The sequence below is a fragment of the Gobius niger genome (genome assembly GCF_951799975.1).
Source record: "Gobius niger genome assembly, chromosome: 16".
NCBI classification, from domain to species: domain Eukaryota; kingdom Metazoa; phylum Chordata; class Actinopteri; order Gobiiformes; family Gobiidae; genus Gobius; species Gobius niger.
In genome coordinates, this window is record NC_136867.1 from 4,704,578 (window position 1) to 4,731,515 (window position 26,938).

Below are 26,938 nucleotides of genomic sequence, written 5' to 3' on the forward strand. Positions count from 1 at the left end.
GTTTGGTTTAACCCAGATCTGCATAATAGGGACAGAAATTAGACAAAAGCAAGGATGAAAACGCAACAGTAAAGTGACAACAAAGCAATGAAAAATCTGTTTATATGAGTTGTATAGGTCTTAGCTTTCAAAGGAGGTGTTACTCTGGCCTATCTAGGCTGTAAACCTGTAGATTTGGGTAAAGCTGAACTGGAGAAAATGGTGTTCAGTTGGGGTTTAAGAGGTTTAATGCACCTGGGTGAATGTTGCACTGCACTGACCTCTAAACTTTGGCTCTCCATTCCGTATACACTTCGATATGCGGCCCCTGATGAGAAAGAAAATGTTCTTTCACTGATTAATCAACGCGTTGTTACGGGGACAGGCTCTGACAGCGCGCACGCACTCTCCGCCTACTTTGCCGCATATAAAACCAAAACGGAGCAGTCTGGTGAAGTGAATGAGCAGGAGAGACTGACCGCCTTCCCCGTCTCTCCCAACACGCGAGTAGGCTACTTCTCCGCTCGTGTCCCGCTCGGCCGTCTGTCTCCCGGTTCTCGTTTCGCCTCATGCGCGGCTGCATCATGTCACCCGTGTCCCGGGCGCAGCTCTCATGTTTTCTCTGCGCGGACTCGGGGCATCGGCTAAACACTCATTTAAACTCTCTACTTGTTGTGTCTAGCGGAGAATCAGGACAGTAGTTTGATGAATATACAAGAGTAAAGCCGTGTCTGTGGCTTTTTTGTCTCAAAGAGGAGTTGAATCCACACGAGCACAGTAACTTACAGTAACTCTGGTTCTCTGAATGTGCACAGTCTATAACGAGTTGGGCGACTCACAGGCTAATTCTCAGTGGTCAGACAGAAATAACCGTCAGGTGCAGGTTTCAGTTAGTTTTAAATCAGCGGTTCCCAAAGTGTGGGTAAGGGCCAGAAGTGAGAGAATGGGCCCATTTGCCTTTTTCCATTTTAAAAAGTGGGGAAAATAGACTAGTAGTAAATAAATAAATAAAAGCCATGCCATTTGGAAACATCAATGTTTTTTTCTTCATTTTAAATTAAAAAATAATCGGTAACATGAAAAATAATCGATAGATTAATCGAAAAAATAATCGATAGATTAATCGATTAATCGAAAAAATAATCGATAGATTAATCGATAGAAAAATAATCGTTAGTTGCAGCCTTAGAAGCTTTACTGTCTTTTGGCATTTAACCTCTTAACACCCGCTTGAACTGAGCACAAAACGACGATGAAAATGCGACAAAAAAGTGCCAAAAAAAGAGCAGCAAAAAGAAACAAAAAATGTATAAAAAGCGATGAAAATATGGCAAAAATGTGAAGAAAACCCAACAGGAAAAATATCTATTTAGATGAGTTTTGTAGGTCTATGTCATTAGAAAATGAGGTGTTTTTGGAGGTATTTTACAATATCTAATACCTGGCCGGAGTTATTGAGCTTTGAAAGATATCCCAAATCCCCTCTGAACTAATCTCTGTAACTAATATATCAATCTGCCAATCGCAAATGGCTGCATGCAGTCTCCTCAGCAGACGGCCGACATTGAACCCGCTCCCCAGGACGGCCAAACCCAACGATCTGCGAGCTTCTTTGGCTCTTCCCAGCTTCACAGGACGCGCCGCCCGCCTGTCCGTCACGGCTTTGTTTACCCCATCCCCTCTGCATCCCGGACTTTGTGATTGTTCTCCTGCGCGATGTTTGTTCTCCTCGCTCCTTTTGGTTTGGGCGATCTCCCTCCGCTTGTTTGTAAAAAAAAAAAAAAAACGCTTGTGTTGTGCATTGTTTCTGAGAGAATGTGGAATTTCAAAGCACGAGCGGAGAGGGTGGGGGGGGGTTTGCGTGCTCAGCTCCCCGCGCTTTGTTTACCCAGCGAGTATTACACGGGATTAGGCTTGTCAGGGCACTGTCAACAAGGATAGTGTCCGTGTCCTTTTCCGCGTGGTCCTTGATCCCCCGGCCAAATCCGTCCTGAGTGAAAGCATGTGTGGGTCGAGCTGCGAGGCCTTGACAGTCTCGCTCAATGGGGACGGCTCCTAAAGGTTTGCAAAGGTCCGGGGGGGGGCGCTAACATGGATCCTGGGGCGGTGGGCTGACAGGGACTGGGACTGGGCTCGCAGACTTGGTTACAAACTCATTTGAACGGCAATTTTAATGGTCGCAATTAGCAAATCACTTGGCAAAAATAATAAGTAAACATAAATATCTAATCTAGTCACTGAAATCCTTTTCCAATATCGTGGAGCCCTAGACTTGACGGTTGTTTTTGGTTGTATTCAGAGTGTGATGATGCTACAGTCCAGAGGCCGATACTACAGTACATACGTTTGTGACTTTTGAAGTGACACATGACCATGTACTGTCAAATAAGAATGGACTAAGTATAACCTTCTTCCTGAAGCCTAAGTGGAAATGGACTACTCTTGAAACATTTTTGGTCCTCTTTAAAGCAGTACTAAGTAACTCTTGTCCCTAGAGGCCATAAGCGCAACTGCAGGTGTCGTAGCAAGTTGTGATTTTTTAACTTATTAATTGTCTTGGAGAGTAAATACTACGCTGACAGAAAAGGCGACGGGAGAGAGGGTTACTGTGCATCCAATTTTACAATGGGAATATTTTGTTTCACTCAAACTTGACTGTAAATACTGTTTAAAGTGACGTTAGCCTGCAGTTAGCTTTGCGCGTTAGCCTGTTAGCTTCTCCTTCGTGATTCTATTAGTGTGTATTGGTTGCTCCGGTCCGGTGGCAGTCAAGTTGCAAGCATGGTTTTCTGGACAGAGACACCAGGGGGAGATGAAAGACCCTCCAATCATCCCATAAACACTTGTACTACCCCCACAGGGACCAAGAAAAGGATTTATTAAGGTAAACTTTACTACTTTACTCTACTTAGTACTGCTTTAAGTCATTAAAGATCACAGATGCACAACGTCGTCCAATCATTTTTCCTTGTTTATTCTGCCCAATTTTAAAGGGACTATACGGAGTTCAAAAATAAAAAAAAATAAAGTATTTTCTTCCCCCTACATGTTTCAACAATGTCCTAATGTGTAGAATGAGCTCAGACCTGTTCACCACAACTGCCTCTAAAATCCTGCAGTCACTCAAAAAGTTGTTACTTTGGGTCCGAAGTGCCGTCATGCACGAAATTAATATAGAAGCTGCAGTTACGCATAAGACCTGAGGTGGCAGAAGTGAGTAAAAAAAGGACCAACTTTTATCTAGTCCCTTTATATCCCGGATTGGGCTACAAAAATCAGCCAAACTTCCAGCATGCTGATACTCAACTCCCTTCGACTTTCGACATTTTTGAGCCTGAAGGCTAATGGCAAAAACACATTACTATATTATTGATAAACAAAGTCCGGTAAATCGCGCAAATATCTTGATGTGGACGGCCGACATTTTGTGATGAACTAAATCACTTCTCCAGAGCCAAAGTTGTTTTTTGTGAAGCACTTTGGTCAACAACAGTTGTTTTAAATGTGCTATCTAAATAAATTTGATTTGATTTCGATTTGATTTGGTGATTTGGAGTTTCCACACACTTTGCCTTTTACCTTATGGGAACCAAGTCACTAACTTCTGCCCTGGAGAAGGGATTTAGTTAATCACGAAACGCCGGCCATCTGTCTGAAGAAATGTCCAGCTGTCTCTATTGATCTGACTTTTGTATTATGTCTGAACTTGTTTAAACTTAAGAGTTGTTGTCGTTGTCCTTGTTGCCCCATCTGACAGTAAACATGAGAAACTTCTTTTCCTCTGTAGAGTGTGAGGGATCACTTTCCCAAACCATCCTTGTCCAAAAGTTTTGGACTTTGACTTTATTTTGTTGAATTCTCTGAAACTTCATCTACTTTATCTGGATCCGTTACAGACAGATTTTTCCATTGCAGGGAACAGGCTCTAATCAGTAATTTTCACCCGCTTTTAATTCTCCCAATATTTGATGTTTTGCAATGAATGACCAATGAGACAGTAAATTGGCATCCCCCTGTGGTGATATCTAATTTCTCATCGGTGTAATCATCGTTCATAAAGCCATTCCGTCATAACTTAATAAACAATAAGCCTCCCAGTGTGACTGCTCTTCCGTCAAATGACACCGCCCTAATTTCATCAAGAATAGATTAACACTTCCTCCGTATCTATAGAGATTTTTGCATATTCGTACAATTAGCCCCACGCTGTGAGTCCAAATAGCGCAGTGAATGGATTTTAATGGGCGTTTGACTGTTGGGAGAGCGCTGGACCTTTAGATGTAAGCAAATTTAACCCGCAGATCTACACAAGATGAACTAATTAAGGGTTCGCAGGGGGGGGGGGCTGTGATTTTGATTCATTCATTGGTAAATAATAGTGTAATAACAATGGATGGCTTTTCTGGTTGTGTTTTCGGTAACACTTTACATTACGGGCCGGTAAGTCCGTGGTGCTTATAGTGGTATTTACTAGTAATGACAGTGGTACTTACAGTGTATTTACAGTGGTAATTCTAGGTTATTATTGTGGTACTAAAAGTCATAATTACTTGTCATTAGGGTTAGGGGTTAGGGAGACACAGAGTTACCACTGTATCTCATTACTAAGAGATACTGTGGTAACTCTTTGTAATGAAGGTCATGCTTCTATGTACTTTACTTTAGTTTCAGTGATACATCTATGGTACTTATTGGTAATTCAAGAATACTACAGCAGCAATTCATAGGTAGTAAATGTGGTACTTCTACATACAGACGTACTTTCTAGGATTGTGTGACTATAAAACAACATAAATCAGCATGAGGGAAAACAAGAAGTACATTCATTACTAAGAGTTACCACTGTATCTAGAAGTACATAACTTGTAATTCTCACTATAGTATCCTGTCAGTACCACAATAAGTACCTAGAATCACCACTGTAATTACCACCATAAGTACCATTGTAAGTACCACTGTAAGTACCACCGTAAGTACCAGTGTAAGAACCACAATAAGTACCTAGAATTACCACTGTAACTACCACCATAAGTACCACTGTAAGTACCACTGTAAGTACCACCGTGAGTACCAGTGTAAGAACCACAATAAGTACCTAGAATTACCACTGTAACTACCACCATAAGTACCACTGTAAGTACCACTGTAAGTACCACCGTAAGTACCAGTGTAAGAACCACAATTAGTACCTAGAATTACTTAGTTTAGCATTGTTACATTCTCCAATAACACATGAAGTTCTCCGAGGCCTGCAGACGACCAGGCTGCACGAGTGATAATCCAGTGTGTCAGACTAATGCGTAAGATCCAATCTTGGTCATAATCCGCCTCAAACACTTTGTTTCCAAAAAATCCAAGCGTAATGTTGTCCAGGAACAACACAAACATGAGCCTCACATCAAATGCGCTGCTGTGAGTGTTTTAGCTGCCGTGTATGGAAAGTGAAGCTGGAACTTAACGAGCGCATGGCCTGCACTGCTATTTTTATTTAAACTCTTTTTTACTTAAAGCAGTACTAAGAAACGTGTTTGCCTTAATAAATCCTTCCCGTAGTCCCTGTGGGGGTAATACAAGTGTTTATGGGATGATTGGAGGGTCTTTCATCTCCCCCTGGTGTCTCTGACCAGAAAACCATGTTTGCAACTTCACTGCCACCGGACCGGAGCCACCAATACACACTAATAGAATAACGAAGAAGACGCTAACATGCTAACGGGCAAAGCTAACTGCGGGCTAGCGCCACTTTAAACAGTATTTACAGCCAAGTTTGAGTGATAAAGAATATTTCCATTGTATAATTGCATGTACAATATCCCTCTCTCCCTTCGCCTTTTCTGTCAGCGTAGTATTTACTCTCCAAGACAATTAATAAGTTAAAAAATCGCAACTTGCTACGACACCTGCAGTTGCGCTTATGGCCTCTATAGGGACAAGAGTTACTTAGTACTGCTTTAAGCGCATTACAGTTTTGTTTTCTATTCTGTTTAGTATTGTGAGCTTAGAAAGTAATAGTAGTTTAGTTCGTCTCATTTTAGCTGGCCAAAAAAACGCACTTAAATCCTGTCTTCACTCTTTTTTTCTTTTCGATTCTCGATGTTGCACTGTGACCTGACCTGACTTCTGAACATTCACAAAGTCGCGCTAAATTACAAGACGACTGCGTACCCAAAACGCTCCACAGTATTATTTCGAGACTTCTTGTTTTTGCCTGACAGCGGGCGCCCGTGACGACCACGCCGGCGCTCCCGCTCGGCTCCGCACAATAAGCTCATCACTTGCCCGGCGCGTGATGGATGCTGGCCCCTCTCTCTCCATCCGTCTGGCGGCCTGTCACGTCTCGCGGCCCTCCTCTTGGGAAACGTCGCGCTGACAGATGCAGATCCCGCTTGATTTAAAGAATTAGTTAACCTTTATGATGTCAAAGCTGGGGGCTGGCTTGACGCTTGTATGGAAATGTGGGATATGGCAGCACTGCGGGCTTCAGGGAGCAGAGGAGGAGCGTTAATGTATGCCTTGTTTTGACACGGGGCGGCTGATTGATGCGCATTTAGAATACGCTGAAAATATACTTACTGTATCTAAATGGAACATGCGTCGATTTTCTGTGCTGGCGGCTGTCAAACTGATGATGTTAGTGCTACTTTCTTTCTTTTTTTTTATTTGTGGTTTCCTCTGCAGTGTCACTACAACTCAGTTCACAAGCCTCGTCATTTTAACCTCTTAACTCCCATCTGAACGGATCCCATTTTCTCCAGTTTGGCTTTACCCTAATCAAAAAGCTTCTTGGGAAAAAAGCACCAAAACAGCCACAAAAAAATTAAAAGAAAACAAGGATGTAAACTCAACAAAAATGTGACAAAAAGTGACAAAAATTCAACATAAATGTGACAAGAATTCAACAAAAATGTGACAAAAATTCACCTAAAAAGTGACAAAAATTCAACAAAAATTTGACAAAAGTTCAACAAAAATGTGACAAAAACGCAACTAAAAAGTGACAAAAATTAAACTAAAAAGTGACAAAATTTCAACAAAAATGGGACAAAAATTCAACAAAAATGTGACAAAAATTAAACTAAAAATTCAACAAAAATGTGACAAAAATTCAACAAATATGTGACAAAAGTTCAACAAAAATGTGACAAAGATTCAACAAAAAAGTGACAAAAATTCAACTAAAAAGTGACAAAAATTCAACAAAAATGTGACAAAATTTCAACAAAAAAGTGACAAAAATTCAACTAAAAAGTGACAAAAATTCAACAAAAATGTGACAAAAATTCAACAAAAATGTGACAAAAATTCAACTAAAAAGTGACAAAAATTCAACAAAAATGTGTCAAAAAATTCAATAAAAATGTGACAAAAAATTCAACTAAAAAGTGACAAAATTCAACAAAAATGTGACAAAAGTTCAACAAAAATGTGACAAAAACGCAACTAAAAAGTGACAAAATTTCAACCAAAATGTGACAAAAATTCAACAAAGATATGACAAAAAGTTAACCAACAAGTGACTAAAAAAAAATGACAAAAACTCAACAATAAAATAACAAAAACTCAAAAAAACATAAAAAAGGTGAGCAACAACGCGAGGAAAAAGATCAGTTTTGTGGGTCTTAGCTTTCAAATGAGGTGTTACACAGGCGTTTAGCCAAAGAGGACAGCATGCACTCGGTTTAGGCGGGTGGTAAGAGGTTAAAGAAATGTTTTTTGAGGTGATGGAAATGAATCGTTGAAATTTGCCTCTTACTTTCATTAGCCCGAGTTAGTTAGTTATTCAGCATCTCAACATGTTTGTGAAGGCTACAAGTTGTCCATAGTACTTTGACAGTACTTGGTTTATGTTGCCGGTACCAGTGAAGTAGGGCTGTGCCATTAATCGTAATGGGATTATAGTTATGATTGCACTACACGATAATGAAAAATAGCATAAAGGAGCCAAACTATTAGTCAGAATTCCCCCACAGTTGTTCTCTGGTGATAACGCTACTGCTCACCTTCTACTGAAAGTGGACAGCAGACCGTAGAAGTTTTGTAAGCTTTCTATTATTGTTGCTTTTCCTTGGCATTAAATGTGCCACAGCTTTAACTCATAATCCGACACAAGACATTACAACAAACAGCGTACATTGATGACTTATTAATCCTGTGCAAGTCTTGTTGTTGTATTTTTTTATTATTTAAAAAGACAAACAAATACAAACAAACAATAGATAACATTTACAACAGGTACTGTACATTTGACAAACTAAGACCAAGACAAAGCAAGACAATGGGCCGATCTTGTGCATCAAAACGGAGACGATAACGTGACATTTTGCGCTCAGTAGGAGCACTTTGTGATCTTGCCACTCCAGACTTAGCGCATTTAAGTGGGTGGAGACACACACATTTTCCTCCAACCAGATTGACTCCACGTCCAGGAGAGTGGTTGTGTGGTTGTGTGGGGTGAACATGTGCTTTTGTTTTGCTTCGCGTTCACGCCGAGCGCGGCCGATCCGCGCCACAGCGGACGCTGTAGCTCTTTTTCTCTCGAGACGTGAACATGGTTTAGCTCACGATGGGGTAAATAAAGTTTTTAGTTTGACCTGTGAGAGCCTAAGGCTTAAGAAAGAACGCAAGACAGCGCAATGTAAACGAGGAAGTGAATGTCAGCCGTGTTTCCATCAGTGCAGTCGCCTCCTCTTGTGACGCCCCCTCACAGGTGGCGGAGGCGAATGGCACATATAGCGTCGCCACTCGGAAAATAATTCGCCAAGAGCCTGCGCCGCCCTGTGCGCCGCCACAAGATGTGGCCCCATATGTGACAATATTACAAACACAAAATGCAGTAGACAACATTCCTGACTTATAGACCGACAACACAGCACTTCAGCACAATGCATTCCAAAAAGGAAACTAAAGAAAAAATAGTTGTAACCTTGGTAAATGCTTGGTTGATTCATCCTTTTAACTTTTATAGCTATAATTATTATGACAACAATCCTTGCTATTGTTGTTGAGCCATATCTTATCATAAAACTGCATTGTATTATTTATGGATGCCGTTATTTTTTCCATGTTTAAATGATCTGTGAGTAAAGTCATAAATTGGCTGACAATGTTTATCTTTCCAATTTAATATAATAGTTTTTTGAGCGAAGGTGAATGCTGTGAGAGGAATCGCTTGATATAGCGACCGTATCTCAAGCGTCACCAAGGAGTGCTATGGTTGGACAGATTGGTATACTAAAACCCACCAGTTTGGACAACCTGTTTATTACATCTAACCAAACACTTTGAACTAATGGACATTGCCAAAGTCGTGAATGAAGACAATTCTGGTTAAATTACATACCTAATTATTTTCTATACCAGTCGTACTCTTAACTTCTTTTTCATACTATACTAGCTAGTGTGGGCCTTTTCACAGGAAATATTAAAACCATAAGATAATTTTAAGCACATTTAAACAGTTAAGTTTCAAATATTAAAGTATCAAAAAGGTCTCGCCAAGCGTGTTCGTTGATCCCAAGGTCCGAGGAGAAACCACCAGAATTCAGTAGCTTTAGTCAAAGAAGATATATTCCCTATAACGATTACAATTTCTAAACACAGATTATCTGAATGCTAAAGTCCCGAAACAATATACACGGTGCTTGAACGGGGCAGTCCCAGGAAACGGCACCGTCTAACTGCGCTCCTACAAATATATATCAGAAAAAATATGACGTTCACGAAGAGATAGAAGATGGAGTCTATTTGGAGTTATTTTTCACAGCTCCGGTGAGGGCACCGAACGTCCCCACAGGTTTGAGCAAAAGAATGCAAGAGCAAGAAATGGGGTATTGTTACAGCAATGTGCATGTGAAAAGATTGGTTTCAACTGAAACTTAAAGCACAAAGATTTAGCTCATAAAAAACATTCAATAGCATTATAAAATATAACATTAGCTAAAAATCATCAATTTCCCACACTAGCTTTTAACCAAACCCAGTCCTAGTCCTCCAAACAACATCTCTTTTACTTTCGTTTGCCACACACTGAGAAACAGTGAGTAATCGGTGACTGCTCGGGCCTGTCTCCTGATATGAGCGTGGATGAATGGGCACTCCTCCCTCCACTCCACCTGTCGTATTGTTTTATTCACCCGGGCGTACGCTCTGTTTGCTCACGGGTGGCCACTGAGTCAGCCTGATCTTTGAACTTTAACCAGGCAGGTTGTGTAAAGTTCACCTCTCTGGATTTAGATATTAAATGAGGAGATCATTATTCTGAAGAAGCCTCTTGGATGAGATGCAAAACGTCTTCAGTTCTAAACACCCCAGTACCGATGACTAATATCTGCTAAGCATTGTTCCAGTGGAATCGTCTTGGGTGACTTCAAGCTTATGCAAACATTCCAACAACATTCAAATACTTTTCAAACACTTAGGACTTTGACACTAATCGCCAACGTCACATCCACTTCTCTCCTCTCGTTTTTGTCAATTCCTGAAAATAGGGAGAAAAAAAAAATCCATTGCAAATCCCATCGCGGGCCTCCCTCGTAATATTGACTGTCACTCACAATTAGGCGAAGGAGGCTTACAGGAGAGTTAGCGTTAGCCCGCAAACCCCGGGCTAGCCACGGCACAATCTGATCAGCGAGTATAATTTGGGCCCCCGCAAATGTCCCTGGGGTGAGCCACTTACCTTTAGCAGGGAAGAGGAGATGTTTAACAAGCGCTCGGGCTGATAGTCTGCCCATTCAGCGAGGGGTTTGGCTATTGTGCACGCCGAGGTAAATGCGAGCTCCAGAGGGAATGCCGCCGAACAGGCTGTATTCATTTGCAATAGAACCGGGGGAGAAGGAGCGCGGGGAGAAGCTAATGCAGGGAAATGGCACATCATGAGGCCGTTTGGAAATGTGTTAAATGGTGTTACATTATGGAGGATAAGGGGCGAGCGGCGCTGTGGTAAAAAAAAGTTAATGGGGAAAATGAAGAGGTAGGGATATTTGATGGATTTTCACGGTCATTATTTTTCCTGAGTTCAAACAATGAAATAGATTTTTGCCTTTTTATTGAGTAAGCAATTGGTTAACCTCTTGTTTTTGAACCATAAACATTTCATTTTGAGTAATGTCACATCCCATATACTGTAGAGTAGTTTGGTCAAACCGCACAGAACATCCTCAGGTCTTTAATTCTCTTTCTAATAAGGCCTGGGAGAAACGGGTTTATATCCTGATTTTATGTGATCTTGCTTCTCTGTGATTGGTTAAATTCACCTAAAGTCACTCTCTCAGACACCGACAGACCACTGACCAATAGGACGAGTGTGTGGAAACAGTAGACGCCTGACTCTGAGCAGCTTCATTAAACAGAACAGGCATGAATTATAGAACCATCTCTTCTGGCAGACTAAAACATTATTCTATTACAAGCACACTCTAGGAAAGAAATGTTGGAATTAATTATGTTATTTCAACTTTTGAACACATAATGCTGGTAATGAACGGTAAAACAATGTTGTTGTCTTTATTAATCTTAATCTTATTTGTTATTGTAAATGACCAACATCATCGTTTTGCATTTATCTAACAGGGTTATGTGTTAAGTAACTGCAACATGAGTGGCTTAGTGGGGAAAAAACAAAACAAATGTTGCATTAATAAAATGTTTACTCCCCTTAACCTCTTAACTCCCGCCTGAACCGAGAGGATCTTTTTCCTCACGTCATCAGATTTTTTTTTCATCATTTTTTTGTTGGGTATTCAACTCATTTTTGTAACTGTCATTTTTTTTATCACATTTTTGTCATTTTTTCGTCAATTTTTTGTCACATTTTTGTCATTTTTTCGTCAATTTTTTCTTCAATGCTTTATCAATTTTTTGTCATTTTTTTGTCACATTTTTGTCATATTTTTGTCATATTTTTGTAATTTTTTGGTCACATTTTGTCACATTTTTGTCATTTTTTTGTCAATTTTTTCTTCAATTTTTTATCAATTTTTTGTCATTTTTTTGTCACATTTTTGTCAAATTTTTGTCATATTTTTGTAATTTTTTGGTCACATTTTGTCACATTTTTGTCATTTTTTCGTCATTTTTTTGTCCATTTCTTGTGACATTTTTGCCACTTTTTCATACATTTTTCGTCACTTTTTTGTCAATGTTTTCTCACTTTTTTGTCACATTTCCATCATTGTTTTCGTCTCAGTTTTGTTGCTATTTTCACAGCTTTTTTCCAGAAGCTTTTGGACTGGGGTAAAGCCAAACTGGAGAAAATGTGATCGGTTCAGGTGGGAGTTAAGGGGTAAATTCCCAAATATTGCTGTTAATTCCCATTCATTTCTATGGAAAGTTTCTGACTTCGAACATTCCCGGAGTTTTGCCTCCCCAATTACAACTCAAACAACCCAGAGCAGTCGATTGAATACTTTGTGTTGTTGTCTGAAACCGAAGATCCAGTTCTCCGGACGGTGCACCAGAAAAGGTTTTGCAGATATTCGTTGTGTCCTGTGTGATTGCGGAGCGTCAGTGAGTGGTTGTTGGTCCAATGGCACAGATTTGCAGCCTCACATCCGTCCGACCTCAGTGCAGCATGTTACTTATTTGCATTTCTAGACACACTGCCTTTCAATATTATCTTTGCATACGTGTTCAAACAGGCCGTACCAGCTCCTGTAGACACACATTTGCTTTAACTCTCTGCTTCCTCCGTTTGAAAAGGGCCTGGCTTTAGCGCGGCAACTTGCAGCTTTTGTGCCCAAACTCCTTTTGAATGACAGGCGGCCCTCATCTCTGAGCCTTTTCCCCCTTTTTAGGTTAGCATTGATTCAGCTCCTCTGTCTGTCTCCGAGGGCTTTGCACTTCTAAGGCCACGGACTAGAAGGTCAACGGCGCTCACTTGAACCGGACGCGCCAGAAACAAGCCTGATCAAAACTGCAAGTCGCTAAGACTCCGGTACAACGGCACAGTGCCCCCGGGCAGGACAGAGTGGGGAAAGGCAGGTCTGGCAGTAGGTAAACAACTAAAAAGGTAGTTTGAATCCGAACAAAGAAAGCATTAGTATTCGAAGTTGACCAATTTTCAGACTTTCTTCCCCGTTAATCCCATGTTCAACACTGAATCTTTCACTTAGTCACCAATAAGCTATGCCCAAGCTTTGGGACTGACTGGGGAGGCCAATATTGTTAAACTTAGGCTAATGCTAAGTATATAATGTGCAAATGGATACAGAATAGTATTTTTGCATTTGCACTTTCTGTTGATGAACTGTTTATCTGGTGATTTGAAAGTGTTATCAGCTATTCCCTCTTCATCTTTTGTCATTTTAGTGTATATTTTGCTCTTATATAGGGTAAAACCGTCTAAAACCAGGGGCGGACTGGCCACATGTCCATTCTGGAAGAGCACAGAAGGGCCGCTGGCTCTCGGGCCACCGGTCTGGCCTTTCCATTTTCTCCTCTTATCCCCCGCCTTAACCAAGCTTTACCTAAATCTAGAAGCTTAAAAGAAAAGAATCAAAATAGCGACGAAAAAATGAGGACGAAAACGGAACAAAAATGTGCCAGGAAAGCAACAAAAACCCACAAAAACATGACAAAAAAAGAGACGAAAACACAACAAAGCTATGGAACAAAGCAATGAAAAAAAGCAAGAAAAAAGCCACAAAAACACAATACGAAAGTGACACAAAAGTGACGAAAACACAACGAATACACAACAAAAAAGTGACGAAAAAGCAACAAAAACATGACAAAAAAGAGACGAAAACACAACAAAGCAATGGAAAAAAGCAATGGAAAAAAGCAACAAAAAAGCCATAAAAACACAATACGAAAGTGACACAAAAGTGACGAAAACACAACGAATACACAACAAAAAAGTGACGAAAAAGCAACAAAAACATGACAAAAAAGAGACGAAAACACAACAAAGCAATGGAAAAAAGCAACAAAAAAGCCACAAAAACACAATGCGAAAGTGACGCAAAAGTGACGACAACACATCGAATACACAACAAAAAAGTGACGAAAAAGCAACAAAAACATGACAAAAAAGAGACAAAAACACAACAAAGCCATGGAACAAAGCAATGAAAAAAAGCAACAAAAAAGCCACAAAAACACAATACGAAAGTGACACAAAAGTGACGAAAACACAACGAATACACAACAAAAAAGTGACGAAAAAACAACAAATCGTGCCAAAAATGTGGCGACAACGTGACAAAAAGTTTTAATCACTTTTGTAAGTCTTAGCTTTCAAATCAGGCATTACACTGTTGCTCTTCAGTCAAGAAGCTTTTAGATTTGGGTACAGCCGAACTGGAGAAAATGCACTTGGTTAAGGGCTACATATGTATATGTGGAAGTGTCGCATTTACGCTAGTTTGGTGCCAAGCTGGTCCAGAGTCCAGGGCCGTTTTTCAGTCCCAGTCCGCCCCTGTCTAAAACCGCGTGTGTACTGCCCCCTCGTGGCTAAAAAGTATATGGAATATTGTTTTCGTGAACCTCTACTTTTGTGTAAAAGTAGAACTCCACGTGTCCTTCCCCGATCACGCCCAGCGAAGGAGGAAGCAGAAGAGTAGATTTTCTGTGTTACATCAACAAAGCATCAGGAACGCTTGTCATTAGCATTTAGCGTTAGCACCGTGGAGTTGTCAGCTACTCGGCGAGCATAACATTCTTGAACAAGATCCAAAATCCCCTCTGTTTACTGAACTCATTCAAACTCAGTGTCCCGTAGGGCTGTTCAATTAATCGAAATTCGATTACGATTTCGATTACAACAGTAAACAATTACACAATTAGCATAATCGCAAAAAATCGATTCTAATTTTTTTTTCCAATTTTTTTCCTTCTAATTTTTGGATTTTTGTCACTTTTTTGCTGGATTTTTGTCACTTTTTTGCTGGATTTTTGTCACTTTTTTGCTGGATTTTTGTCATTTTTTTGCTGGATTTTTGTCACTTTTTTGCTGGATTTTTGTCATTTTTTTGCTGGATTTTTGTCACTTTTTTGCTGGATTTTTGTCACTTTTTTGCTGGATTTTTGTCACTTTTTTTGCTGTTTTTTTGTCACTTTTTTGCTGGATTTTTGTCACTTTTTTGCTGGATTTTTGTCACTTTTTTGCTGGATTTTTGTCACTTATTTGCTGGATTTTTGTCACTTTTTTGCTGGATTTTTGTCATTTTTTTGCTGGATTTTTGTCATTTTTTTGCTGGATTTTTGTCATTTTTTTGCTGGATTTTTGTCACTTTTTTGCTGGATTTTTGTCACTTTTTTGCTGGATTTTTGTCATTTTTTTGCTGGATTTTTGTCATTTTTTTGCTGGATTTTTGTAATTTTTTTGATGGATTTTTGTCACTTTTTTTGCTGTTTTTTTGTCACTTTTTTGCTGGATTTTTGTCTTTTTTTGCTGGATTTTTTTTAAAGGCAACAAATAATCGTTTGAATAATCGTGATTTCAATTATGACAAAAATAATCGTGATTATTATTTTTTCAATAATCGAGCAGCCCTAGTGTCCCGTGATAAAAAGTGTAAGTAACGGTGGAGGTAAACCTGTAGGTTGATATGGCCGTGTGTACATGCGTTTTTATCCGACTATCATCTTGTGCTAACACATTATGTACATTCAGAGAAACATTTGTGGACCGATGTTTGCAAACCAGTGTCCACAAACATGATTGATGCACAGATATGCTAAACAAAGGCTTTATGCAAACACGCTTTTGGCACCGCTTCTTCTGGGAGACATTTTTATCTGTTGACACATGACGGCGTTTGTGCAGCCCTCACCCGCCCCCATGTTCTAGAGCGTTATTGTCTTCACTGTTCCTGGTCAAAGTGAGATATAACCCTAAAGGGCACTGTGGTCACTGTGCGTTGTTTGACCTGTGTTCTCTACCAGGGGTTTCCCATACCTTTTAGGCAGGGACGTTGAGTTTTGACCAGAAGGTCCCAGGTTCGATCCACAGCCATTCATGTTCTCCCCGTGCTTGCTTGAGTTTCCTCGGGGCATGCTGGTTTTCCCTACTAAATTTAGTCACTATACAGAGTTTAAAAATGTTACAATTAAGTATTTTCGCCCCCTCTACATGTTCCAGTAATGTCCTCATGTTCCCGAATGAGCTCAGACCTGTTCACCACAACTGCCTCTAAAATCCTGCACTGTCACTCAAAAAGCTGCAGTTACACGTAAGACCTGAGGTGGCAGTAGTGAGTATAAAATGACCAACTTGCATCTAGCCTCTTTAAAGCCACACCGCGTAGAATTTTACTCAAAAAATAAAATTGAAATACAAGCTTTTATTTGATGACAGATATTTTCAGCATTGAAAAATATCTCAAACAAACATGTAATTTTGCTGTGAGCGGCCTCAGCTCACCCAAAGACATGACATCACTTTACCGGGAGTGGGTACGTCTCCAGCTCGTTTCCATGGAGATGTGACTAAAGTCAGCAGAATGTGAGATTTAAACAGGCATGGTCCTCATCCAAATCCATTCTTTGATTACCCACTGCAGAAATAGCATTTTCTGTGTCGAGCTGGTCATTAGAAAAACGTTTTGTACTGATGGCAACAGTACAGTCCAAAATGTTACGCAGTGTGCCTTTAAGGTGAGACAGGTTAATAGGGAGATATCAGTTTGAAACTTTTGATGTAGACTATTGATATAAATATAAGAATAAAATGTATTGCAAGCTTTCTGTCATTTATGTACATACGCCATTCTCATTTTATGCATAAAAATACAGTGAAGAAAAGTAAATGGGTAGAGCCAGGTTTAAATTCCTATTTTTATTTTGTTGATATGTTATTTACAAAGATTTTCTCATACGGGATTTTTTAAGTGAAAAAAAATCCGTAAAAATGTAAATATTGCCTTGTTTTGGGTTCAAAGCTCAATAGATCAGATGGAAATTAAAAAAAACACCTTCAAAATATTGTTAAGTCCAAGGCTGGGAAGTTTGAAGTCTGTAGGGCTGGGCAACTGTTCAATTATTTTTTGTGGATACTAGTACTTTTCTAAACACCAACACTGAGATAGTTTTTTTGGACAAACGAACCCCCTGCTTGGACAGGACAGCGTTAACGGTCCTTTGTCCTCTTGCCGCCGCCACTCTGTGAGAAATCGTAGTTAAAAATTGACAAACAGATCAGCGCTGTGTTACTGAATCAAGTTTTTACCATTTGAGACTCCTGGTCTAAATAAAGCCCCATGTTCATTTTGAAAGGGCAATACATGCATTTGTGACTTCATGCTCGGATTATTGTAGCTCTTTGTACATTCCCTTCAGAGGCTCCAAACTCTGCAGCCCGGCTCTTTGTAACCATTGCTTTATATCTGCTTGAATTGTAAATGTATGTGTTTTACTCTATGCTGTTGTTTTTTGCATCTCTGGAAAGCACAATAGTAGTTGTTTTTAAACTTGCTATATACAGAAGATAGACTTGAATTGAATTGGATACTTTTTTCTGATACTAATACTAAAATATTTCTCACCTGGAACCAGAAAACAGAACAGTATTAATATTACTCTTAACCTCTTACCACCCGCCAAAACCAAATGCATTCTCTCCTCTTTGCCATTGTCGTGACTTTTTATCTGTTTTTGTCACTTTTTTTTATGGCACTTTTGTTACTTTTTTGCTGGATTTTGGTCACTTTTTTGCTAGATAATTGTCACTTTTTTGTTGCTGTTTTGTCACATTTTCTGCTGCTCTTTTGTCACTTTTTTGCTGAATTTTTGTCTTTTTTTTTGCTGGATTTTTGTCACTTTTTTGCTGGATTTTTGTGTCACTTTTTTGCTGGATTTTTGTGTCACTTTTTTGCTGGATTTTTGTCATTTTTATCAATTTACATCCTCATTTTCTTCTCCTTTTTTTTCGCTATTTTGAAGAAGCTTTTAGATTTGGAGAATTTGGAGAACAGGAGAAAACCTGTTCAGGTGGGAGTTAAAAGGTTAAATTTCTATCATTTCTATCATTTATCTGGACTGAAACAACCAAGTCACTTTCTGCGGTCCATGGACCCAAATGTCAGAATGAAACACGACCCCCACTGTATATGTGGCGGCACGGTAGCGCAGCGGTTAGGTCCCGGGTTCAATTCCCACCAGGACGGGGCCTTTCTGTGTGGAGTTTGCAATGTTCTCCCTCTGTCTGCGTAGGGGTACTCTGGTTTCCCCTACCACTAAAAACATGTGCAATAGGTGAATCCTCCAGCCAGGTGATTCTGACCACCAGCCAGGCAAAGGATGGGTTAAATGCAGAGGACGGGGACAATAAAGTAAACAAACAAACAAACAAACAAAAACGCAACAAAACATTGAACATTTGGTTTAAAACAACATGATTGACGCCATATTCAAAATACAATTATATCAGATGCATTGTCAATATTTGTCTCTTTTGTGTCTTGAACTCAATTGAAATCAATAGACTTTAGACAGATTCCAGAATGGCTCATCCCTTGTGTCGACATTGCTCTTTGCTTGCCCCCCCCCTCACCCCCCCATTGTTCTGCGTTGTTTTTAGCGCACGCCACGACGCCAGTGCGAGCTTCAGTAGCAGGCGAGGACCGGGGAAAGCTCTCGATCTGTCAGGGCTCATCTCCTCTCCAAACATCCCGCCTCTCCTACACCCCTCCCCAAAAAAAAAAAACACCCCCCCCACCACCACCACCACCCCATCCCGGCCCGGCCCGGACCCCCCCCCGACACACTCCCCACTCATTTATGTGACAACTGATCCTAATTGCCTTTGAACAGCTCCTCATGTATTATTGGTGGCTGACGGCGGCGCGGCGTGTCGACAAGCCGCGGAGAAGCCGAGGGACAGGGGTGGCCATTAGCCCGGTCCCGGAAGCATCAGTGCTACTTCTGGGTCACAAAACACTGTAGCGACAAATACGGCCTACACTAATGGGCGCATCGATACCATAGTATTGATATAAAGATACCAAACGACTACTTTTTAAGTGTCCGTTAGCATCCGGGTATCGATGCTAATTTGCAATTGTAAAAAAGACAAAAAGGACGATTTACTTTGAACTGAGCCATCCATATCATTCTAATTTAGGTTCTGTTTGTCATGAAAGTATTCATTTTATATTTTGTTTATTTATTTAAAACAAAATATAAAATGTAATTAACCTCTTAACTCCCGCCTGAACCGAGAGGATCTTTTTCCTCACGTCATCAGATTTTTTTTCCCATCATTTTTTTGTTGGGTGTTCAGCTCAATTTTGTAACTTTTTTGTCATTTTTTTGGTAATTTTTTGTCACATTTTTTCATCAATTTTTCATCACATTTTTTTCACATTTTTTGTCATTTTTTTTTGTCATTTTTTGTCAATTTTCCGTCATTTTTTTTGGTCAATTTTTATCACATTTTTGTTAAAAAAAAACACCACACATTTTGTCACACTTTTGTCATGTTTTTGTAATTTTTTTGTCAAATTTTTGTCACATTTTTGTCATTTTTTTGGTAATTTTTTTGTCACATTTTTGTCACTTTTTCAGCAATTTTTCGTCACTTTTTTGTCACATTTCCATCCTTGTTTTCGTCTCAGTTTTGTTGCCATTTTCACACCTTTTTTCCAGAAGCTTTTGGACTGGGGGTAAAGCCAAACTGGAGAAAATGTGCTCGGTTCAGGTGGGAGTTAAGGGGTTAATTATGCACATTGGAATTGTTTAATAAACCAGTTAAAGGAACATCATTTAAATTGACGTATTAATAATATACAAAATCACCAGTTACAGAAATGTATATTGATTGAAATGCATTCACCCATGTGAAATGACCAATATTGGTATCGACATCGACAAAAAGCGATCCCAAAAGTATCGTATCGGTTAAAAAAAGTAGTATCACCCATTGGTGCACACGAGAAAGAGACGTAGCAGCCTCTTTCTTCACACATGTCTTTGAAATAAAGGGAAAGATTTGAAATTTCGAAAATGGAAAAAATTGTCTCATAAATAGTGAAACAACTCAAAGCCGACTGTAGACCTAAGTCGTCAACGTACAGTTTGTGAACCACTATTGGTATTTGTAGGAATGTTGTAATTCATTTTTTAGTCCATATGAATTATGAATATATACTCATTTATTAGATGATTCTTACTAACCCTCTGCAGAATAGGTTTCATCTGATTCTGATAAATTCGAAATGTGTGTTTATCCAGTGATTGTGAACTTTTTGTTTCAAATCATGAACAACAAAAGTAAATCCATGAATATCACTGATCTTGTAAAATGGAATTGTTGTTACGATGGCACTGAATAATGATATTTCGACATTGCACAGTATACACGAGTAAAGAGGTCATCTCGTGCCCGTCCTGAGGCGTCCCACAGTTGCTCGCTACTGCCGCCGCACTCCGCCCCCGACTCCAATGAAAACTCCCCATTCCGTAATCGCCTTGTTTACCTTCTCCCTTTGTCATCCGATCAGAAGAAAGGGCGCGCGGTTAAAAGACATCAAGACAACATCCCCACCCGCCAGCCCGCCGCTCCCCCCCCCCCCCCCCCCCCCCCCCCCCCCTCCGCCGCAATCACCCACAAGTCAAAACACATCAATTATCCTCCCGTTCCCCCGGCGAGAATTATTAGCCCATATCTAACTATTTACTTCCTCCTTTCGCCCCCTTTTTTCTTCTTCCCATTTCGAGATCTCTGACCGACTGTGCACGGAAAAAAAACTCCAAACCAAAACAAGCAAACGCGTGGATGAAAAGCGGCGCGGCGTGCCCTGTCCACCCGCATCACTCCGGCGGTATGACCAGCCCATTACTATGGTAACTAGGCGCTATATTCAGGAGCGGCAGCCTCTTCCCCCCGCGGAGACGAGAGGGCCGAGTTGACAGCCCTGCCCGCGCCCCCCCCCCTCACCACCACCACCCCTTACCCACATCCTCCCGACGCACACTCGGTCAGGTTTATGCGCCTCGCTGGGACATTACTCAGACTTATTCATCTGCTATAACTGCAGATAGTGCCCGAGATCGAATACAAGGCCCAGTTTTATTTTTCTTTAGAGAAGAGAGACACGGCAGGTGAAAACACTGACGTTTCCTCACATAACATCTCACAAAAAAGACCAAACTCGCCCTATACGATGCTTATTTTATGCCATTTTGTCTCAAATATATCAACAAAGTAAAACCGTCATTTTAAACCCGGCTCTATTGTTTATTTACAATTGGCCACTGAAAATATTGGCAATTTTGGCCAAAACATCTTGTTTTTAGTTGTGGTGGGACTTGTTTAGGACTTGTTGGAAATGTTTAATCGGGTTAATAAAAGCCTTTGTAATTAACCTCTCTTAATTAACCTCATTTTTTTGTGGGGTATTCAACTAATTTTTGTAACTTTTTTTGTTTTTGTTTTTTGTCATTTTTTGTCATTTGTTCATCAATTTTTTATCACATTTTTGTAATTTTTTTCCCCATTTTGTCACATTTTTGTAATTTTTTTGTCAAGTTTTTATCACATTTTTGTCACATTTTTTGTCACATTTTTTGTCAATTTTTTAACCACATTTTTGTAATTTTTTTCACATTTTGTCACATTTTTGTAATATTTTTGTAATTTGTTTTGTCAATTTTTTATCAATTTTTTGTCATTTTTTGTTAATTTTTTTGTCACATTATTCCCACTTTTTCATCAATGTTTTCTCACTTTTTTGTCACATTTCCATCATTGTTTTCATCTCAGTTTTGTTGCTATTTTCACAGCTTTTTTCCAGAAGCTTTTGGACTGGGGTAAAGCCAGACTGGAGAAAACGTGCTCTGTTCAGGTGGGAGTTAAGGGGTTAATTAATCACAAATCACTTCATTTAAGCATTATTTATTTAGGGGTCGTGTATATTTTTTAGAGGTATATTTTCGATGCTTCTTTGTATTTCCCTTATTTTCGTGGAGACATTCAGCCTGTGATCATTTATTTTGGCGAATGATCTTTTTAAATAAGTTAATGTCGGCTTATCTTGGTTTGACAGTAAAAAAGTTTTTCTCTTTACGCTGTGTTCGTCCCAAAGCACGCAGGAAAAAGGAAACTGAAAAAGTGTCTAAAGTAAAATGTGATTAACGTCAATTACTACTTTTAATCACATTAAACCACATGTAGTTAATTGATCTGAATTCATTGAAAAAAGGCCCAGCCCTACTTTTTATGTAAACGCCTAAAATGACAGAAAACTTGCAATACATTTTTCTCCTCTTATGTATATCAGCGATGCCCAGCAATAGTCTGTAATAGAAATCTCTCTACTAAGGTAATCTGTTTGATCATTTGAATGAGAGTGAATGAGGAAACACCCCCCTAGCTTTTTCCTCCCATTCGGTCAACAATAGACGATCAAAACGCACACAAATATACATCAGCTGTAACTCCCCAGGTGTTAACAAGTCCCCACACGTATAAGTAAACACGCACCCACACACACACACACACATTCAGGCGGAGGAGACAACGACGATGCGAGCTTCCCGACAGGACAATGCCGAGCCAGCACTCGTCCACCGGTGACACGTGCGCGGGCTAATAGGACGGAGCGCTACGGGAACGCCACATTTTTAACCCGCGCCTTGACAGCACTTTCCCCCTCGCCGCCGCCGCCGCCGATGTTTTATTCACAACAACAGGCCGGGGGAGAGAGAGGAGAGTCTGCGGGCGTTTGCAGACAGCGCCGCGCCTCATACACCAATTTACCAATTCCCAAAAATACATCACACCGTACGATTTCAGGTTTTTTTTTGCCATAAAGCTAAAAAGTGATACGGCTGTTTTTGGAAATGCAACGTACACAAGATTGAAATCACTATGACACTTAGGATTGTATGATTATTTGTCGAAATAATGTAAAAGAACTAGCCCGAGTTTTTGATTTTGTATCATTTTTTTGTGACCATACGCTAAAGCATCTAGATAGAAGATCCTTTTTCTACTTCTGCGACTATTTACATTCCTGCAGCATTATTGTCGAGTCAGACCGAAAACGAACATCCGCAGCCATATTTTCTCATAAATGTCATAATAATCCCTCCAGAGTGGTGCGTTTTTATCCTGACATTTCACTTCTAAAGGCCACTGTCATCAAAAGCTAAAGCGTCAAACATTCTGCACATTCAACCGATTATATTTCAGCCACATTTTTTAACATACAGCGCCTTGTGTTTATAATTAATAGAGCTTTTGCGCGAAACGGGCCTCGTGTCTGTAGTTTTTTTTTTTTGGCTTCGGGTTTTCGGAGCATAGTCGCTGGAAGAAAAAAAAAGGTCTCTTCATATTTGCCTTACTAATTGACTCCCATTCATACAACCCCCGTATCGTTGTTGAGGAATTATTTGAGCAAACGTTTGATAAAAAGGGAAGACGCCCCGGACTCAGGCCCTGGTGCTGTTTTTGGTGCAGTAAGAGTGCCATCTTCTGACCGTGAGGGGAATTGCGTCTCATGGTTCTGGCCTCCATACATCAGGCCACAATAGTTACTACTTGTATCTATCTACTTTGGGTCCTGGATCCGGCATTGGACATGAATGCATACACTTCTATGAATCAACTAGGGCCGATACCGGAGCTTTTCCCGATATCTATACGAAAATATGTGTCGTCTAGAACAAGAAGGTTAGAACAATAATGTGTGGGAGATCTGCAGATGTACAATATCGGGTTCATCTCTAGGGCTGAAACAACTAATCGATTAATCGACAACTAATCAATTACTAAAATAGTAGTCAACTATTTCAGTAATCGATTAATCGTTTTCTAGTAAACACAGGCTAAAATTGAGCAAAAAAGACATGACAATTATGTATTTTGGATCAAAACCTACTTTCTTTTTTAAAGTTAGGGTCTGCAGTATTTTGTACATCGTAAATTTCATAAATATCTGTCTTCGTCTCGTCCAATCAGAAAGCAGAATTAGCACGAAGAGCCTCCTACAAACGTTTACTTTAAGTTTACTCCATCCACGTGTCCTCAGGCGGCGCAACTTTAGCTTTATGTGATAAAAAAATTGAGAAAAAAAAAAATACAATTTCCATGCATCTTTCACAGCCAAGCGATTAATCGAGTAATCGTAAAAATAATCGGTAAATTAATCGATGACCAAAATAATCGTTTGTTGCTGCCCTATTCATCTCCAATGTCGAGAAATGGGGGAAATTTTGGGGAAATTGGGAGAAAAATTATGTAAAAAATAAAAATAAATAATAAGGGGGCAAAACATTTGGAATGAATTGGGGAAAAATGGGAGGAAATGGGAAAAAAATAGGAAGAATATTAGTGATAAATGAGGGGGAAAAGATTGGGGAGCGAAAATAAGAAAAGAAATTGGGAAATATTAGGCAAATATTGGGCAAAACAATAGAAAAAATCATTTATTTGAGTTGAAACAGCCATGCCACTTGGATACTAGTAGTACCTAAACTTTTTTTCCATACCATACTGGTATCGTTTTACGGTACCCAGCCCTAAAATCAACATTTGTAAAACGAGTTGGGTTTTTATTGTCAAGGCGAGACAGTGCAAAACGTTGATTTTTCATGCAGGGTCCAATGTTGACATTTAGCTAGTTTTTTCACAGTTTTAATGCAGAGTACAAGCAGAGTAAAGCCAGGATAGCCAAGAAGTAACGACAACTTTGGTATCCACGTATAACAAGATAGGCGGCCGAGATGATGCCACAATCCAAATAATTTAAGGGTCATTTCCTTTCTGGAGACAGCTGCGTTGGAAACTTTTTTTTTTACTAATACTTTTTTTCTAATACTAGTACCGATCATCTCCAGAAAATGTGTAATATATGTTTAAAGGAACAGGTCACCGTTTTTCCATACTGAGATATGTTCTTACCTGATATCAAACAACTTGATCCGTACCTGCCCGTGGAACTTCAACCCTGTTTGGAGCCATAGGAATACTTTGGGAGAGGCCAAATGCTAACAACATCTTTGGTCGTTTTGCATGACTGAGCGCACGCACAAAGACCAGACAGGTACGCATCAACTCGTCTAAGCTCAGGTAAGAACATATCTCAGTATGTAAAAACGGTGGCCTGTTCCTTTCAGAACAAACTGAAGATAAAGTTGCAGCTCCTGCCACATGATATGGATGGCTTAGTCCAAATACTACTGCTGCCGCGGCGGGTGAAGGAAGTCACTCTCACCTACACCCTAGTGTGCATGTTTTTAGTTGTGGTACCTGGAGGAAACCTATGCAGACACGGGGAGAGCAAACCTTCAAAAACATTGGAAGAAAACCTTTTCGTAACTCATGTTGTTTTGTATGTAGCTTCTTTGTTTTTAAGTGCATACGACACAGACACCATTTTTGCTAAAGCATAGTTAACACAATTATATTGAACATTTTACTGAACATTTTACCCCATTTTGTTTAGTTTAGTAGACCATTTTTTTATGTTTATAGTTTCACTTCCTTATTGGACACTGACAGGAAGTGACATTCTTCTTCTTCTTAAGGATTATTCCGGGGGTTTGTCACCAAATGTTAGGGCAGTACAGGAAGTGACATTGATGAAGGCAAAACAATTTTGAACTGTTGCCGTGCCGACCATGCCAAGTCAATAGGAAATGACAAACTGCGATGGAACTTATCTCTATCTATGTCACTTCCTGTCAGCAGCTTAAAGGAACAGGCATTTTTGCATACTGAGATATGTTCTTACCTGAGCTTAGACGAGTTGATGCGTACCTGTCTGGTCTTTACGCGTGTGCTCAGTCACGCAAAAACACTGCATCAGCTCATCTAAGCTCAGGTAAGAACATATCTCAGTATGCAGAAATGGTGGCCTTAGCTTTCAAATGGAGTACAGCAGGTCCAGGTGAAGTGAGATCAGTAGCCTCCAAAAAATCATATCAATGCAAAATACCAACTTACCGTAAATGCTCTAATATAGGCCGGGGCCTTTATTTACTCAAGGGCATCTAGGACCAGGCCTTTATTGGAACCAGGCCACAATTAGAGACAGGCCTTTATTTCTATTTGAGCAAAACGGACGACCAGGAAAATGAAGAAAAACGAGATTTGTGTCCATTTGCACCTAAATTATTAGGTTCATTTATTAACATTTCAAACCCTCTCCCAGCGGCTGGAACATTGACGCCTTTTATTTTGTCGGGACAACAGGAAGTGTTTCGTTGTTGTTAGCGGAGCTTTGACATCAATGTCACTGCAGGTTTCTGTTTTGTTTTTACCGCAGACCGGATTATTTGTTGTTATCTTGTGTAAAAGGCGAGTTTAGACGGAGCGTTTGTGTTTGTGATCGATCATGAGACTGACCCGAGAGAAGACGAGACGCTCGCGCTGATGGGAGGAGTTATTTTGAGGCGTGGGACTGACCTGCACACGGAGCAGCTGGACGTGCTTTGAAGACGCGATGGAGACTTTATTAAAACCCTGGAGGGTCATAAACATTTGTTGCCCTCTTTCCAAATATAGTCACAGGAGGTTTGAAAAGTGGCTAAATCTGTGTCAAAGTTACGCTTGGATCAGCTCCTCCGCAGCGTCCCCATCGGCCCGGGTTCCCGTTTGTTTACTTCCTGTACGTGAGTTTTCATTTACACCAGTATGAGACAAATTCCTAACATGGGGAATATTTCTACCGCTATAGTTTGTAATAAAAGCCCCGGCCTGTTTTAGAGACCGGCTTTAATTTGCCTCCCTCAGCCGCAAACCCGGCCTCTGTTAGAGACCCGGCCGCTAATGGAATACAGGCCAGTATTAGATAATTTACGGTAAGTTAGTTTTCAAAGCGTCGTCATAAACGGTACGTTGAATCTGTAGTCGAGCGTTAGCAACGATGCTTGTTGTCTTTTCGAAGGCCCGACGACGGTGACCTCCGTCCTCTCGCGTCCAGGTCGCGTCTGCTTACGATAGCAATATTCCTCCAAAACCAAAAAAAAAGCCGCAAATTCGAACCGACAGAGAAGCCACCGTGGTTTCCCCTTT

The 26,938-nt window shown here is 40.1% G+C and overlaps 1 protein-coding gene across 1 annotated transcript in view; it reads left to right on the forward strand.

The window, feature by feature from the left end:
• Nucleotides 1-26,938, forward strand: part of dph6 (diphthamine biosynthesis 6) — a 114,258-nt gene that overhangs the window by 52,259 nt on the left and 35,061 nt on the right. The gene's annotated exons all lie outside the window — the stretch shown is intronic.